Source organism: Ictalurus punctatus, chromosome 4, assembly GCF_001660625.3.
Source record: "Ictalurus punctatus breed USDA103 chromosome 4, Coco_2.0, whole genome shotgun sequence".
NCBI lineage: Eukaryota > Metazoa > Chordata > Actinopteri > Siluriformes > Ictaluridae > Ictalurus > Ictalurus punctatus.
In genome coordinates, this window is record NC_071284.1 from 7901189 (window position 1) to 7920161 (window position 18973).

The 18973-nt window shown below is 37.8% G+C and overlaps 1 protein-coding gene and 1 long non-coding RNA gene across 3 annotated transcripts in view; both read right to left on the reverse strand.

Annotated features, from left to right (window-relative positions):
* Positions 1-2210, reverse strand: part of gdpd4a (glycerophosphodiester phosphodiesterase domain containing 4a) — a 33394-nt gene extending 31184 nt beyond the window's left edge. For both annotated transcript variants that reach the window (XM_017466705.3, XM_017466704.3), the window contains exon 1: positions 2001-2210. The gene's annotated coding sequence lies outside the window, so the exon portion shown is untranslated. The remainder of the gene's footprint in view (positions 1-2000) is intronic.
* Positions 2211-9183: 6973 nt separating this feature from the next.
* Positions 9184-15837, reverse strand: LOC108264214 (uncharacterized). The gene is made up of 4 exons (XR_006981648.2): positions 15745-15837; positions 15098-15640; positions 13572-13751; positions 9184-9928 (listed from the first exon to the last, which is right to left on the reverse strand). It is a non-coding gene; the product is annotated as an uncharacterized LOC108264214 (long non-coding RNA).
* Positions 15838-18973: the final 3136 nt, after the last annotated feature.

Sequence of the window (18973 nt, forward strand, 5' to 3'; positions counted from 1 at the left end):
GGCATCACCGTCATTATTTTCCATTATTTTTATGTTTTATTCCTTACTTAATTATAGCCTCCACATTTATTATAACATAAAAATCAGCATCAAAAGAGCATCAACTCTTACCTTCAACTGTGTGTACCTTGCAGGCATGTGTCAACAACCAATTATACAACATACTATGATGAACAGCACACACACAATATTGTTATACACCCATTATAGTCACTAACCAAGAGGCTGCCTATGTAGGCCACATTTCTCCTCCCGATATAACCTCCGTTGCAACATAATCTAGGGATAGATTTGTTTCAAAGATTGTTGTTTGTGCCAAATTTAAAGTGTAAACAAAGATTATAATATAAACCATGATAACAGTTTTTTTTTATAGTGTCAGTGTCAATACAGTGTTCTGATTGGGCTTTTATATAATTTGTTTAAAAACAAATACAGAGCGCACAGCAGGAACACAATTCACATGCAAAGCTGGCCTAATTGATTGAATTATTATTAATCAGCCACCTCTGATGCACTTATGATGCAATGGTACTTGGGGGACATAGTTGCTCAGGAACGCAAGATGTTACAATGTCCTTTCATTTACTGAATTATTCATTTATTAATTCCAAAGTGACTTACAAAGGAGGCAGAATGCAGAAGGGCACAGAGCTGAGGTGTGAATATAACAATGGCTCTCAGTCAGTTGGATTTGAACTCACAACCTTCTGGTTATTAGCGAAGGATCCTAAGCACTAGCATTCAGAAAAAGGGGGAAAATGATGGCTTGGAAAAAGTCCTTGGATTTTGAACAAACAACCTTAACCATGGCACTGCTGCTGCTGCTATTATATACCACCATGAAAGAGAAATCAGCAGACAAGCTACTATAAGACATCAATAAGACACAATCATAAAAGCACTTATGTGTCACTGCAAATAGGCCACATCAGACTTCCAGAAGAAAATAAGTATTATCAAGCTGTGGCTGCATTGGAAGAGCAGGATCTACAAATGCAGAAACTGCACCATGAATATACAGTTATGCATGAGAATGTTTAAAAATGTGGTTTTCCGCATGTGTGTACATCATGTACAGCAGAGTGTGTTACCTTTATGAACAGACTTTGCACAGATTCAAGACTAGTGCTACTTCACAGCTTTCTCTCTCTCTCTCTCTCTCTCTCTCTCTCTCACACACACACACACACACACACACATACACACACACGTTTGTCTTACTATCCTTGTGAGGACCTTCCATTGACACATTTATTAATGCAGCTATAATGTCTACACCTAAATCTATCCCTAACCTTGGTAACCAAAAGTAAACATTCTGACACTTTGTTTTATGCTTTTTAAATAAAAGAAAAAGAAAGAAAAAACAACTGTTTCCTTGTGGGACCATACAAATATCGTCAAGGTCAAAACTGTCATATATTTTCCCATTCTTGTAGGGACACTCTGTCCCCACTACAATATAAACACACACACATGCAATAATGACATTACTACGAGAGATTATCGTTGCAGTGCATTGAGTGTACACTATATATGATACTGGTGCATGGAGGCTAATGTTGCATATTATTTTGATCACATGAGATTTTAATAAAAAGTATTAACATGCAGTCGCAGCTATAAGAGATGAAAATGGGAGAAGATTGTGTGTATGTGTGTAAAAAAAACAACAACACAGAGCTGAACAGCCCATCTGTGCACATCATGCTGAGCATTGCCTCAATACTTTTCTCCTTCACACTGGTGCAGCTGTTTCTGTCTCTGCTGCAACCTTAAACAGTAAATTAGGTGAAAGCAGCTCCTCTCTCTCTCTCTCTCTTCTTTAAAACATCCGCGTTGTCACATTTCCTCCAACGCACTTGGATTCCTCATGTTAGAAGCCATGCGCAAACATACACGCATCGTTTTTTATGATATGTGATGGAGAGCATAAAGTCCCTTTTCCCATTTAGTAGTCAGTGAATAAAATAACTTGGCATTTGAGAAAGACTCACCGTCCTGATGAGAAGCTCTTTCCCTCAATGGCTTGGAGGTGTTTGAATAGCTGGCACTGGCACCGTGTTTTGCGCAGGAGATCCCGCTTCACGCGCAGACGCGGGAGGTGTGTGTGTGTGTGTCAGAGAGAGAGAGAGAGAGACTGTATGTATTATTGTGTGTGTGTGAGAGAGAGAGCCTGTGTATGTATTATTGTGTGTGTGTGTGTGAGAGAGAGAGAGAGCCTGTGTATGTATTATTGTGTGTGTGTGAGTGTGTGTGAGAGAGAGAGAGAGAGAGAGAGAGAGAGAGAGAGAGACTGTGTATGTATTATTGTGTGTGTGTGTGTGTGTGTGTAAGAGAGAGAGAGAGCGAGCCTGTGTATGTATTATTGTGTGTGTGTGTGAGAGAGAGAGAGAGAGAGAGAGCCTGTGTATGTATTATTGTGTGTGTGTGTGTGTGTGTGTGTGAGAGAGAGAGAGAGAGAGAGAGAGAGAGAGAGAGAGAGCCTGTGTGTGTATTATTGTGTGTGCGTGTTTGAGAGAGAGAGGGTGTATGTGTGTGTGAGAGAGAGACAGAATGAGTAGGTGGGGGGGGGGGGGGGGGGGGGGGCATATCACAGTGTTTCCTCTATGAAGGACCCACGCAGTGCTATCTGTTTTTTTTTTTTGACATCTTACCTGTACTTTATGCACACACACACACACACACACACACACACACACACACACACACATCAGCAATTTGACGTTGCTAGTCCACCTAATGCGTCACATTTCTGACCAGACAGAAACTAGGAGTTTTATAGCTTTTATTATAATTAAACTGTAGTTATACAGAACTGTGCACAAGTTTTAGGCACCCTAATTGTTGTACTAATTTTGCCTTAGGTTTTTTAATCCCATTTATTATTACCCTTAGATTTGGAGCATCTGCCATACAAGTGCTACAAGTTACTACTGTATATAATGTTACCACACCATATAATGTAAAGAGACCATAAGCTATTAGAACGAGTGCATTAATATAAACCTGTGATTTGCTTTACAGATGGCACTACTATAATGCTGTTATAGAAAATTAATCAACACCTTCTGACCAATCAGAATCAAAGTTTCAACAGTGCTGTGGTATAATGGATCAAGCGCTAATATTGGTATCATATCGGAAACAAAAACCTGGGATCAGCACATCCAGATTTCTTACCAATCTTTGAATGGAATCGTTGCATCACTAAGAGTCTACTGCAATTTGACAGTTTGCACTTTAACAGTGTGCAAATAACCCGGCGCAATTTGCATCACAGGCAGACATGAGAACAATTTGTGATTTGGCAGCACATTCCATCCCTGACCTTTAACAACCTCTCTCTTTCTCTCGTAATCTGCTTTGTCGTTCCTAATCAAATCTAGCACTTCAAAGCAGCAAAATGATTGCAGCCGAACATCACCAATTCCAATATCTGACACGTTATTGCTACAAAACTGTTAGAAGGTGTTCTAGGTTTTAACATTCTATATTAATGCAATACTAAAAAAAGGCATCTTACTGAGTTAAAATATCTTAAATACAGTCAAAATTATCTAGTTTTTCTTATTATAAGATTACAATAAAAGCAATATTAAATAACATAATAAAATTTGTTTCTAGACTTTAAAAAAAATACAATTTCAAGCCTGAAATAGTCTTGTTCGATTGGCAGATCATCTTGCTAATTTTAAGCATTTATTTCTAAAAAAAAAAAAAAAAAAGGAAAAAAAAAAGTATAAATAAATAAATAAATAAGACTAGAAATAGGTTTAATAACCTTATAATTGTTTTATGGTTCTTGTAATCTTATAACAAGAAATGCTAGATACATTTGACTATATTTAAGATATTTTCTTTTTTTTTTAAATTATAATTTGTGAAGTAATTTTGCTTATGTACAAAATGTCAAAATAAAAAGTGAAGGAAGTCAAGAAAACAAGGCTAATAATAATAATAATAATAATAATAATAAGAAGAAGAAGAAGAAGAAGAAGAAGAAGAAGAAGAAGAAAACAATACTTTTTAATATCCATTTCAAAACAGGCATTGTCACAAAGCAGCCTAACAGAAATCTGCTCCTAGACCCTGGATAACTAATCCAAAGGAGACATTGGCAAGAAAACTTCTCCTGTAAGAACATTTGAGTGAAGAGAAACTAAGACTCAAGTATTACAAAAAGAGTACAGTGTACAAAAGGACAAATGAGATCAACAGAAGAACCTGGACGCCTGGCGGTAGAAGTCTCTTAGAAAAATGTCTGAAAATAATTTATATACACAGATGTTGTGGATGGTCACACATGGACAGCCTAAATATTGCACTTCCAAAAAATTAGGCATCGTGTAAGTGGAAAATCTCACCTGTATATTTTAGACTTAACCTAAGAACCTCAAACCTATAGAAATGCTGCTATGAACATAAATACTATGGTGCTCATAATGTACAGACTTTTAACACACTTATTACCGTGGAACAGTAATGATTTATAATCCCACTATCTGGTGTCACCCAGAAGAAGATAGTTCCTCTCAAGGTTTCTTCATGGAGTTTTTCCCGGCCACTGTGATCTCTGGCTTGCTTATTAGGGATTTAAATCTACATCTGGATTTCTGTAAAGCTGCTTTGTGACATCAGTTATTAAGCCCTATATACAAATACAATTCAATTGAATTGAACATAATGATGAGCGTACTATATAAGAGAAGACATCTATGATCATTAAGCATGATTTTGATCTTGAATACATAAAGCACATAATACATAAACTTTATTAATGTGTGTGTTCATGGCTGCTTGGGCTGGGCATGTTACACAGCTGTTTCAAATCAATGTCACAGGATACTAACAGTCTGAGTGTAGGATTCAACTGCTCTTGCTTTGCTCTAGTGAGTGCGTCTGGAGTGTACTGCAGAATCTTACGTAACCCTCGTTCTCAACTATACAATAAGAAACAGCACATCATTCATCAGTGGAGTCAACCCAACTGCTTCTCAGATCTCTCTGCTTTGTGAAATTTAACAAGAAATCAAACAACAGCTAAAGGTAACCCTGGGCAACACTGACATCAGTGCTGTCGTCACTGAGCTGAACCCAGAGAGCGAACGCTTCTGGATCAAAGAAACTGCAAACACCATACGAAATGATTCACATTTAAAGAGACAGTTTGGCCTAAAATGAAGTTTACACCCCTTCACGCTTACTTCAAATGTTTATCAAAGCTTTCTTCTTTAGTTTTGCACTAAACTAAAGGCTGCTAAAGTTCTTAAAAGTTAGAAATGACAAGAGCAGTTTAGCATTGTTTAAAATACATGCCTACCTAAATCACACGCATAGCTTGGCTAAGTGATACTATTTTTACAGAAAACATTTCCTAGAATACCTTCAAACTTCAAACTTACTGAGTCTGAAGTTGCTGTGGAAGAAAGTAAATCCAGCCTCAAAATGGCTGCTACTGTTTTTACCTCAACAACATCCTCCATGTCCATGTTTATAGATATCAGTGTCACAGTGTCAGAAACCAATTAAGCAAATCTGTCTGATGTAACACACACAGCTCTCAGTGGTTTGAGGCAAGTGTGTGATGATTTATACATGCAGTTGGCATGATGCTAAACTGGAGGCTACATAAAATGTTCTGCACTTGGGCGCTACATTAGCTTTGTAGCTATAGTGTTAAAAAAAACAAAACTGAGGCAACAAACTTCAGACATCAAATGTGTCTTGGCCAGCTAATGTTTATTAAAGCACATTAACAATGAAAACAAAACTTAACTAACTAGATAATTTAACTAGCTAAATTACAAAAATAGTTACAAAAGTCCAAATTACAAAAATATACCATACTGGAAAAAACAACAATAGAACCGAACATAGAATTTGTAATGGTTGTAATGGGAATTTTATTGACTTTAATGGAAACTGTAATGGTCCATGTGGGTCTCTATTGGTAATTTGTTGTCTTCTATTAGTGGCATGTTATGTCTAGTGGATACCATTAAGGACCAATAATGTTAATGGTAATGGTTTTAATGGCTAGCTTATGATTTGTAATGGTATTTGTAGTGTAAATTATTAGAATTTCTGTGATGGTTTCTATTGGGTTTTTTTTTTCAGCAGGGAACACAATTTAAATATAACAACATATTTCTTTAGTATTAAGGGTGAATATTAAAGGCTGTATTTCGTTTTCACATTGGAGGCAAATGAGACGCCTCATCCTGTATGAAAAGGAGTTTTTTTCTTTTCTTTTTTTTTCTTTTGGAAATTTATTTGGGAAACAGTACAAATATTGAATGTCAATAATATTCGTTAGTACAAATGATAAGTAAGTAAGTAAATCTTCCTGAAATATCTTCCTGGTCTTGGCTGATTGAAAAAAATTGCTAAAATGTTCTTTCAAAGCTGCTGCATCCAATTTCACTAATTGTATGTGCACTTATGTACAGTATTCCAGTGTAATCACTGTGGAAACATATCACTGATCATTTTGGAGCAACATCATGATCTCATATGATCTACACTCGCTAATTCTGATGAATTTCATATACTGCAGTCTTTCACTGCCCCACTGCTCCCTCATTTATAGGATATATTTATATCCTGTCAGCCTGCTGTACTTCCCTTAGCACTGACACATGCAGAGTGGCTCTGTTTCCATCCTGTCATCTTTCCTTTTCTCCCCCCATTTTGCTGCTATCATTTGTCCTTGTCAGTTAGTGACTTTAGCTTCCTTACAGCACACTGGCAAACCCTTAACACCAACTCAGCAGGATTTCTAGTGCCTCAGAATTAATCAACCGGAGAACAAGAGAAAGAGAGAGAAGGAGGAGGAATAGGGCTCATCACTGCAGTGCTACAGCGTACTACGACACAAACACATGATGATAGCTGCAGGATTAGTGTTTAGGTTTAACACAGAGTAGATGGGGTGTTGAAAATTGTCAACCATATGATGGAACATGTCCTTAGCAATGAATTAAAGGGACGCTTCAGAGAAACATGAAATGTATACAATTTTCCCCTACACCCAAATGTAGTCAATCATCCAAGTTTGAAATTTGTTTCTTTAGGTTCATCTCTCAAATATCTGCCTTAAAACACATCCAGTCTCTAGGTAATGGTTTCATTAAAACATTAGAAACACAGAATCACGGAAACTCTAATGGTTTCCACTACAAACACCATTACAAACCATCAGATAACCATTAAAACCATTACCATAATTGGTCCTTAATGGTATCCACTAGATATAACATGCCACCAATAGAAGGCAACAAATCACCAGTAGAGACGACAGGGACCAATACAGTTACCATTAAAAACAATACAATTCCCATTATAACCATTAAAACCATTACAAATTCTATGAGGGTGTCTATTGTTTGTTTTTTTAAGACTGTAATCTGTAACCATTAACAAAAATGCATATTGGCTGAACTTACTGAACAACATGTAATATTTTGGGGAAGCCATCTCGAACAACCAGAATTGTATTTTTGTCCAAAGTTTATCAGACAGCTGTTACACAGATGAGAGCCCAGCTTTACAGTAGCAATAAATTTGCAAATACAGACTGTCCTTGCTATTTGACAAATTAGTTTATTTAAAAACAGGATTAACAAAGATTTGAATATGTGTTTACGGAAAAGAGTTTGGGTGAGACTCGTTAGGTACGTTAAACCGGTTTTACACCGTGTGAGGTACAGAGGTCTTTTAAGGTCATTACTTGTCACGCTGTATGAGATGATCCAAATACATTTTGGCCGAATGTTATAACAGACTGCAATAACGTGTTCTTCATATCAGATTATACAGTGATGAGCATATTTCGTTTCTCCATTGCAACTACTGTATTTGTAGTTGTGTTTTAAGTTTCAGTTAATCCATATGCTGATCATTTAGATGAATATCACTCCGAGAATTGAATCAAAGTGCCAGAACATCATTGTCGGCCATCTTTGGTTGCCATGGCACTAAATCAGCTGCCGGTGAGCAAAATTGGGTCAAATATTGTACAATGTAAAGTCCGTTTTAATCTCATAGCTCCAGAGCAGAACTAAATACACCACAGACATCTTGGCTGACTTTATTAGGGTAATTTAAAAGTGTGTTTTTCTTGTTTTTATTGGTCAAACCATTCCTTATATGCTAATATATATTCAAACAATTGTACGGGTGAAAATTACCTGACGATTTCTGCAACATGCTAAGTAAAAAAAAAAAATAGAAATTTGATAAAAATTCTTCATGTTATGGTGTCTAATTCTACAAATCAGATTGCCACTGTTTATAATTGTACATAAAAATCACCAATAGAGCTAGTGTTACATTCACTTCATTGCACAAAGACGCAATAGCACACGTCCTTATAAGAAGAGCTGTGGTTAAGGATATGTCACATGATTTACAGAAATGGCCTTCTATCTATCTGCAAAAGTCATAAAACGAATTGTTCACTGCACTGCAGATGCAGGACAGATTGGTTACCATTTAACTAACACACCAGTGAGCTTTGAGCACAGATGGGTAGACGTCATTAAGAGAAGCACATTGGTCGAAAGCCTGGCAGCTCGAATGCTGCAACTTTAAATTCCGCACCCTTGATCAAGTAAGCAATCTGCTGTGTTATGTAATAGACAATTGGTTACTACAGAGCCCATTTAGGCTGATTGTGTACTTTCCTGCCACATTCAAACCCTTGTAAATCCTCACCTCAGAACTCAAGGATTAGGAAGCTGCTAAGTAGTAGGAGGGTGCTGATAATCGGATTAATTAAACAATAAATAAAATGTCTTTTCACTGAAGAAGGGGACGAGAGCTCAGAAATTCAAAAGTACAACCTGGACAAATGTCAGTTTAGAGATCAGATATTTATTTCCATTTCTTCTAGGTTGCATTAATATTTGGATTAGGCTAGTTACTACGCTAAATTATTAGACACACCAACTTAATATTTTCCACTAATTGCCCATTTTATCATGCATACATATGATGTAGATCGCTTATAGGTCCAGAATTGACTGACTGCCCAGTCAGTCATTTCTGGAGCTATAAGTGATCTACATCATATGTATGCATGATTAAATGGGCAATGAGTGAAAATATTAAGTAGTGTGTAATAGCATTGGATATGCAACCCATATTTGGAAAGGGATCACCACTGATATTATTTGAGTGGTTTATCATTCTCAGAACAGATGTGGCCCTGACATGGTGGGTCAGGAGGAATTCTGGGTGGAGTGACGATCCACCAGCCAAAAATCTGCAGACAATAGTCAGAAACTGAAAAATAAAGGTTAGAAAATGCTTAACACACACCATGTATAGAAGCAAATGAGCCTTAGACAATTTTTAATTAAAGGCAGGGGTCTATAGGGTTTGTATTGTTTTTTTGCATTGTTTTTTTTCTTTTAAATGTGGAGTGCTAGCATTATGTACTGACTGTTTATGCTCTTGAATGAGCCTGTAGAATTTCTATCATTCTGTATTGTTTGTCCTCCATCAGGTTTGTTTGTCCTCCACCAATAACATTTAGTCTTTGTCTATAATTCATTGAACATAATTGAATGAACTCTGTAAACACGCCGCCTGAGCAATCTGCTATGCCCAATACGCTCCAATGTTAATTGGCGTGGTCCTTCTTTGCCCCATGACCTTCACATGCATTAAAGTAAAAACCGCCTGTTCCAGTGACTTTTTTTGCTGCGTCCTGTGAGATCCCAGTCCCAATGCACACCTCTCGTCTGTGGCTGGAAGTTGAAGAGAGCCATAAGGACAGCATTGCTCTTTCCTCAGTCAATCAGAATGACAGTAAGTAATCATCGGGCTTTTGTGAGCTTGTGTATTCAAAAGAGGCTATTTAGTGCTTTCGTAAAATCTTCCAAGTGTGTTCAGCTGCCCTGTGATGAATCATGAACAGCTAAAAAAAAAAAAAGAAAAAAGTGATGGATGATTTATGTTTATCTAAAGAAGCATGTGTTAGCCCTCACTCTCTCAGATTGTTATCCATTGTGCAATAAGGGATAGTTAATTACAGTTGGGATTTGGCAAGAAAACTAGGAAAGTATGAGGTCAAATCTGAGGAAAAATTAAGGATATAACATACGGTTTCTGGTACAAGGGTGTATGCCATCCGAAACATACACGCACACATTTTTCTCAGTAAAAACCCTGCACACACCCCTACCATAGACAAAAACAAGCCATTTTGTATACTGACTATGAGGATGGATAAAACCAAACAAGTCAAGCAGATCATGACTTTAGCAATTCGTTTGTACAGTTTATTTCTTCTTCTTAAGATAAGAATCTTTAATCAAAATGCCTTATAAACAAAGTATATGGCTCAAAAACACAAGAGAAAGAAGTTCTTCCATTCATCAGCATAAAGCAAAAGGTTCAGGAACAGCAGGTTGTACCGTCTTTGTAAAGTTGTCTTCCCTCTACGTCACAGTTTAAGGCCAAAGGCCAAAAAACATCACTATTAACTGAGTGGTCATGACAACACATGTTGCTACAGTGTGTTTTCATTTTGTTGATAAGAAATGTGCATCCTGATTTTAAAGGGCAGAATAACATAAGTGAAAGTAAGTGACTATAAAAGGATGAGGATGCGCTCTTCATGCACAGCATCCGAGTTTAACCAAGGAAACCAGAAGAAATCAAGGAACATGTCATACATCACACACTTCACAGTGAATAACCCCATGCTTATTCACTTGCTATTTAACATTTAAAGCTGTTTTTGTATTATCTCTGTATGCAAAGCAAAATAAATGTAGAGGTTGGATGAATTTTGAAATAGTACACAAAAGCAAGAAATGCAAAAAAATGAAATAACACATTGGGCACTTTAGAGGCATGCGACATGTGCGACTACTGTGTGCCTTGTTGTTAAAGTCAGAACTAAAGCTGCGTTCACGCCATGTCGTAATTATGAGATTCTGACTTGTAAAAAAGCATTCACGTCCATGTGGAACTCAAAATTACAACTTGTAAACTAGGAACCCAGAGAGCATCCGGATGTGGGGCACTTCAGGCAGTGATGCGGCACTGCTGGCTTTCTTTTGGCCCGGACAAAATGGATATGAGCCTGAAGTGGCCCACATGTAGAATAGCAAATATGGCCCAAATGTCCCAAATCACAAGTGGGCCTTTTTAGGCAAAGCTGCGGAACTCACAGCAATGTATAATCTAGATGTGACCCTAAAGTGGCCCATGTGATAAATAGTGAATATGGCCCAATATCACAAAACAATTGTGGGCCAACTTTGACAAAAATGTGGCCCATGCAGCAATGCTATGGCTTGTCTGTGGCCCAAATCTGGCAAACAGGAGCAGACCATCCAAGTGCCATCGTTCCACATGGTAAGTGGGCTGTATGTGTGGGCCAGATCTGGGCACAGCAATTTTGCTATCTGAGGATTCTTCTGAGAGCTCTGACTTGTACCATCTGACCGCTGCAACGTTATGTGGAAACACTCAGCTTCAGCAGTAAAATGTAGTTAAGTAGTTATGTCATAATATTTCGAAATGCATAATTGAAAGACATACAATACAGCTTAATGTAGTTATCCACAGAGTTGGATAACCATCTAGTGTCGCATAATTCCCTGAACAGCTCAGAGTAGAATGCCCGGGTTGTCATCTAATAACTTCGATAAATCTGACATGTCATGAATGCAGCCTAACACTACCTTTTAAGCAGTTTGTGCTTTGTTTCAGCTTAACGTATTCAACCAAATTATTAACTTGGTGAATTATTTAAATGCATTTTACTGAAGAAGATTGCTTAGTAATAGCTTTTCATTTGAATCTTCTCACTCTGTGTGCAATGCTTGAGTCATATCACTTCTGAGTTACGTGTATGCGCTGTACTTTCAGTTCCCATGTGTTCTAGAGGGAGCACATCTAACTTGTTTCCAACAGATTGTACTATTCTAAATCAGCCCTGTGTGGGAGTGATGTGGGGAAAGAAATGGAGGAACAATACCTGCTCTACTGCAGGTATCGGACAAGGGAAGTCAGGGAAGGGCTGCATGTAGAAGTTTCTGGAACATCTAGTGCATCTCAATCGGGGGTTAAACGAGAAATGTAATCATTGCGTTATCCCTTGATTATCAGCGTTTTGTGTTTTTATTTGTTGTACTCCATCTTCTGGGCCATTATTTTGGTAAGAATATAATAATTGATCATGTGAAACCCAATTTATGTGACATCTTTAAGTTGGTCATAGCTGACCAGACACAATGTTCCCACTATTTCAACTACAGACATACATTTGAGGTCATAAGTTTACATACGCCTTGCAGAATCTGCTAAATGTTAATCATTAAAAAAGGAGGGATCATTAAAACTACATTTTGTTTTATTTAGTCCTGTCCTGAATAAGCTATTTCAAATAACAGATGTATACATCTAGTCCACAAGACACAATAATAACTGATTTTACACAAATGAACCAGTTCAAAAGTTTACATACGCTTGATTCTTAATACTGTGTGCCATTACCTGGATGATCAACGACTGTTTTTTTTGTGTTTTTTGATAGTTGTTCATCTTTTGTTTGTCCTGAGCAGTTAAACTGCCCACTGTTCTTTAGAAAAATCCACCTGGTCCTGCACATTCTTTGCTTTTCCAGCATCTTCTGCATATTTGAACAGATCCATCTTTTCACCCTGAGGACGACCGAGGGACTCGTACACAACTATTACAAAAGGTGCAAACATTCACTGATGCTCAAGAAGGCAACACGACACATTAAGAGCCAGTGGGGTGTAAACTTTTGAACAGGATGATCGGTGTAAATTGGTCTTTTTTTGTCTTCTGGGAAACATCTAAATATCTTATGTAGCTTCTGAAGGGCGATACTAACTGAAAGAAAAAGATATTTAAATAAAATAATAACAATTTAACAATAACATTCACAAAACATAAAAACAGTCGCTGATCATGCAGGTAACGACACACAGTATTAAGAATCAAGTGTATGTAAACTTTTGAACTGGTTAATTTGTGTAAATTTAGTTATTATTGTGTCTTGTGGACTATATGTAAAAATCTATTATGTGAAATAGTTTATTCAGGGCAGGACTAAATAAAAACACTAAATGCAGTTTTTATGATTCCTCTTATTTTCTTTAAATTATGAACATTTTGCAGATTCTCCAAGGCGTATGTAAACTTATGACATTTTACATAGCTGATTCTGTCTCATTCTATATAGTGTCATGAAGCCACTTGACTGCCATAATGGTTCTCTTTCCCCACACTATAGTCGTCTATGGAAGTAAACATATTGACGAAAAATATGACTATAATAAAAATGCCAAGGTGCCATTCGAGCCAATGCTTCAGTAATGCATACTCTGTTGACTATTTTGAACTCTTTATATATATATATATATATATATCTCATCACACTGCATGCTTTTATATAACACACCACATTACACTGGACTGCTATACATTTTTTCCTAATCCTGTCCTTTAAAAGATTTCGTAGAGAAAGGCCAAGAGTCCAAATGTTCACTCAGCATGTACACACACGCACACAGTACTACCTGTAGAAGCTCTTTGGCAGAACCTCTTTTGTCCACATCCATCTCTAAACAGTGGTTGAGGAAATATCAGAAAACAGATGACAGATGATTCTCTGGGTTCTGCAGCTCTGGACTTCCATTAGTGGCAATGAGATACAGCGCCAACAACAAAAACATCACTGTGTTCATTTGCATCAATTCCTAAAGGGGTAAATAGAAGTCACAGCTTGGAGATTTTTCACTCAGCTGTAAATAAATCATAATCTTTGCACGCTGCCATGAAATGCTGCATCATGTTCAAATGAATAAAAATGGCATGCAGCCTAAAGCATATACAGTATACATACAAAATCAGGGCGTTTATAATTTATTCTATTAAGGTGCCCCGAGACACAGCATGCCCCAAGACACTCCAGTGTTTGCCATTACCTTCAAATACACTAATTTATTGGTTCAATTCCAGCAAAACTGCATATAATATGAGCTAATCAGTGGACTATGAAGGTGAATGCTATATGCAGCATTTATCATAGCTCACTTCCTGACTCCTGTAAGAACATCTGGAAACTAAGAGAAGATCTCAGGATCATTTTTGTCCATCTGCTATGTAAAAAGCTTTTTAAAAAATTGCGTTTGCCTTTTTTTTTTTTTTAAATGAGATTTCTAATAAATGGTATGGTAATCATTCATATGGATTTTTGACAACTTATTAATTCACTAACACATCTGAATTTTTCAAATATGTTTGTCTTGTTCCCATGGTTTCTGTTCCTGTACACTGTTTGTACTAAGAAATTTAACGCCTGTGCACTAACTAGCGAAATCAATAGCCTTGGTCATTAGGCAGCTTAATCTTGGTGTTCAAATTTTCCAGTTGCCTAGCAGCAGTGCTCTCATGACTTTAATCACTAGAATAATATGGAAGGAATAAGTAAAGAATGGGGCGTGCTTTTATATTAAAGTAATCAACAAGGTCCTGCTGCGAAGAGGCTGGAAGTGAGGCTGAAATTGCTTATTTTCCTATAAATGCACATCCTAATGTTGATCATTTCTATTTTATAAAGAACATCACATCTCACTTTAAAAAAACAAACAATCTGTTTTTATATTATTAATATAAAATATTATTAACATTTAATGCTGTGGAATGTCCGAGAAGCAAATTAGTTCCTGTGATCACTTACATCAGAGCAGATATAACTAATCATTCACTCACCATCCTATTTTTTCTCTCTCTCTTTAAGTTAATAATGTTACTGAGAAACCACAAAATGCAAAGCCCTCCACAATGAAGAATTTCCTGTGGTGGAAAACCTAAAGGAACAGGTTACAAAGCGCTGACACCGGAGACTCCTTGCAAAATGTTAAATCAACATCTTCTCACAGAAAATGTCACTATATTAATGATTAAACATGTTAGAAGGAGTGTATTAATATAACTACTGTCAGAGCTGCTGTTATAAAAAAAAAAAAAAAAAAAAATCAACAGACTGTGTGTGTGTGCTATGCTGCAATTTACAGTATATATTAATCTCCTCATGACTCACCATCCCTCTTACCCTCAGAGGATTCTCACTGAGGTATGGAGGCTCTCCCTCAATCATCTCTATAGCCATTATAGAGATGCCCAGAGACCAGATGTCTACTTTGGGTCCATAAGCCTTGTGGGTTACGACTTCCGGGACCATTCCAATTCGAAGTGCAGACCATGGTGATGCACTTACTCTGTTCAGGGGTGATCTGGGCGCAGAAGCAAAAAAACACACACAATCACACACACAAAAACATAGCAGTCAGAGGTGGGCATTTATGATATATAACGATGCTTGAGTACTAATGCTACCTTAGTGCCTAATATCAAGGTATCAAGACTTGTAGGTGAAACACCTCAGCTTCAGAATGAGCATCAAATAGGAAAAATGCTAAACTCTGCAGTGCCGTGGCTCTCTAAGTCTCAATACTCATTTTCTGTGTCAGACCTTCTGTAAGTACAATGTGACCACTGTGCCCTCTGCTGGTGTAGGCTCACATCAGCACTCACATATCTAGGTGCGTTTTAGAAGAAAGCTGATAGAGGATGTTTGTACTGTCTGCAACAAGAAGCTTTTAAAAGTTCACAAAGGCAAAACCTTCAGACATAATACACAATCATGTTAACTGTTTAGACACGTTCTAGACACTTAGGGGTACTAACTGAGTTTGACGGAGCCGTCCATTCCCGGTAGAATGTTGTCGCTCTTGATGTCCCTGTGAATAAAGTGGTTGGACTGCAGGAATTCCAGATCTTGAAGACACCACACACACACACACACACACACACACACACACACACACACACACACAACAGAAGAACATCTTAAATAAACTGTAAAAGACATGAGAGGTCAAGAGCAAGAGAGAGAAATTTGTAATAGTCCTCTATCTTATGATGTCTTATCAGATGTTATGATCACATTTTCAAAGTTTTCAATAACTGCTGCAATTACACACTAATATTAATAGGTTCCAAAAAAAAAGCTCAGTACAGACACTAGATATGATGACCCCAATCTATACCACTTGGCTATCTTTACTACTTTACTACTACTACTACTACTACTACTACTAGGTCCCTTAGGCTTCCTTATGGTCTTATCTGTCTTTACATTATTTACTTCCTTTCACTCCAGCACCACCCACAGCTTGTCGCCAACCAGGTAGCTATGGCAACCAGACAGCACCACGGCAATACACTGCATTACACCGAGTAGCTATAGCAACCACACTGTGCTAGCCTGGGGCAATACATTAGTACTGAGATGGAGTGGTAACCATAAAGAAAGAGATATCCATCCATCTACTCCCATGGGCAACATTATAGCCCAAGGCATGTTGGGGTATCTATAGAAACAGCCAAAGCCCCATGGACCTGCCATAACAGTTGACCAGTAGAAACAGCCAAACAGACAGACAAACAGACAGTAGAAACAGCCAAAACCCCATGGACCAGCCATAACATATTGACAGGGAACTGTGGGAGAGGGTAGCAGGTTTCACTATATGACATATTGTTTGGTTTATATATATATATATATGTATGTGTATTTATTTACATTTGTTTGTACATGGTAAATGATCTGCACTTATATAACACATTTATCCAAAGCGCTTTCCACTGTGTCTCATCACCAATTCACACACTAACAGTAGCAGAGCTGCCATGCAAGGCGCTAGCTTGCCATCGGTAGCAACTTGGGGTTTAGTGTCTTGCCCAAGGACACTTTGGCATATGGAGTCATGTTTGCTGGGAATCGAACCGCCAATCCTACAATTAGTGGATTACCCGCTCTACCACCTGGGCTACAGCCACCCCAAGTCATTAAATGCAACTGACTAATGTTTATTCAGTCCCTGACTAAAAGTAAGTCAATAAAATTTGGCAAAAATTAAATTGCAGCATGTTCCTAAATAGTAGTCTCCAGATGTTGTAAACTCTTAAAAAAAAAAAAAAAGGGGCAAACATATAAACTCTTAAAGATGGACAAACTACGAAAATTCTACAATGTACGGTCAAAAGTTTGTGTACACCTGACCAGCATACCCATTCGTGTGATGGGTTTCCCCTAAACTTTTTCCATACAATTGTATAGGATGCCTTTATATGCCGTAGCATTACAATTTCCCTTCACAGGAACTAAGAGGCCCAAACTTGTCCCAGCATGACAATGCCCCTGTACAGAACGCAAGATCCATGAAGACATTTGCCAAGGTTGGTGTGGTTGGTGTGGAACCCAAACTTGAGTGTCACCACATCTGTACAGTAACATGTCGTCATGTACTGTAAAAACATTTAAAAGCTGTGCATCATGCTTACCAACGGACCATCTACAATAGGTTGTCCATTGCTCTTCAGTCTGATTGCTTCTGTTACTGAAGGGTCACTCTGTTGAGTGCTTTTCAGGTCTACTGGCTCTCTGATGATGATAACTGCAATTGATTCTAGCTCTGTGACACCTGAAAGTGTTACTCCTTCCACAGCAGCTTTCTTTGCTAGCTCATCAACTATTAAATTACCATCAGCATGTTTGTCTGGTTTGGAGCCAGGCTAAATTAGGGCTAATGATGGAGAAAGGCAAGGCCTAATAATACTCTGTTCTAACAGAGAATACACTGTATGTAGGGGTTTGCCTCATCTGGATAATTGGACTGTCTGAGGGAGGGTGGATCACCTCCGTGAACCTTCACTTCCATCACACTAGTATCAACACAGCCACAAGCATGCTTTGAATGAACAAAAACACCTATGTTCTGATAACTAATAATCGTCCACCGATAACAAGGTATCTAAATCATAATCCTCTGACTTTTTGATCGTATGTACAGCATGTACAGTTGCAATCAAATGATTCAACCCCCACTGCAAATCAAGTTTATTGTCAAAATTTACAGACTTTCAGCTGTTTGAAATGAACAAATCAAACAAAAGCAATTGAAGTCGTTCAACACAACAAATGCTTCAAGTGGTTTTCCCAAATTCAACTGAAAATGCAACTTGTAATGACTTCTCCAGTTTCATAATGATTCAACCCCCTGAATAGAATCCCTCACAACAACACAAACATGCAAAACAGGTGTCGTCTCAAGCACACCTGATGCAGCTATTCAAGGGCTTCATTAGTTTCACCAGGTGTGATTGAGATGGAACACATGAAATACTTGAACTGGCTAGGGGCAGAAAACTGATGAAATACCTGCACAGAGCAGAAAAAGGAAGCTGTCAATGGCTGCAACCGGATTTTTGAGAAGGTAGTTTGTGAAAATCCCTCCAGATTGCTTCTTTAGTTTTGCATTAAACTAAAGGTTGCTAACGTTGTTACAAGTTATAAATGACAAGAGAATTCTATAGCTAGCAGTTTAGTATTGTTTAAGATATATTCCTACCTAAATCACACACAAACAATAAAACATATATGTTCTTGTTTTAAAACTGCCAGTAGTGCTTAGAGAACATAACTGAGGTGCAAGTAGTGTGTAACTGAATAAAGCTTGTTTGTGCTGATAGGTTAGGTCAGTGGTTTTCAAAGTGGGGGCCGCCAGGGGGCACCTGGGGGGCCTCAACAAACTGTGTCGGAGCCACCAAGCCCATCTCTCCCACTAGTATGTTTTCTCTCAGACAACCACACCCACACAATCAATTCCTAATGTAATTTAATGTAAAGATGTAAGATGTAATTATTAATTTTAAAAAAGGGGGATATATTCAGAAGTCTGCATTTTTAATGTTTTAAAGACATCTTGCAAAGGGGGGCCTTGGTCAAATGTTAATGCCATTTGGGGGGCCTTGCCCTGGAAAAGTTTGGGAGCCCCTGGGTTAGGTGATGGGTCAGGATGCCACAAACATTTGGCCAAATAGAGTGGCGCAGGGATGACGTCATTTTGTATGC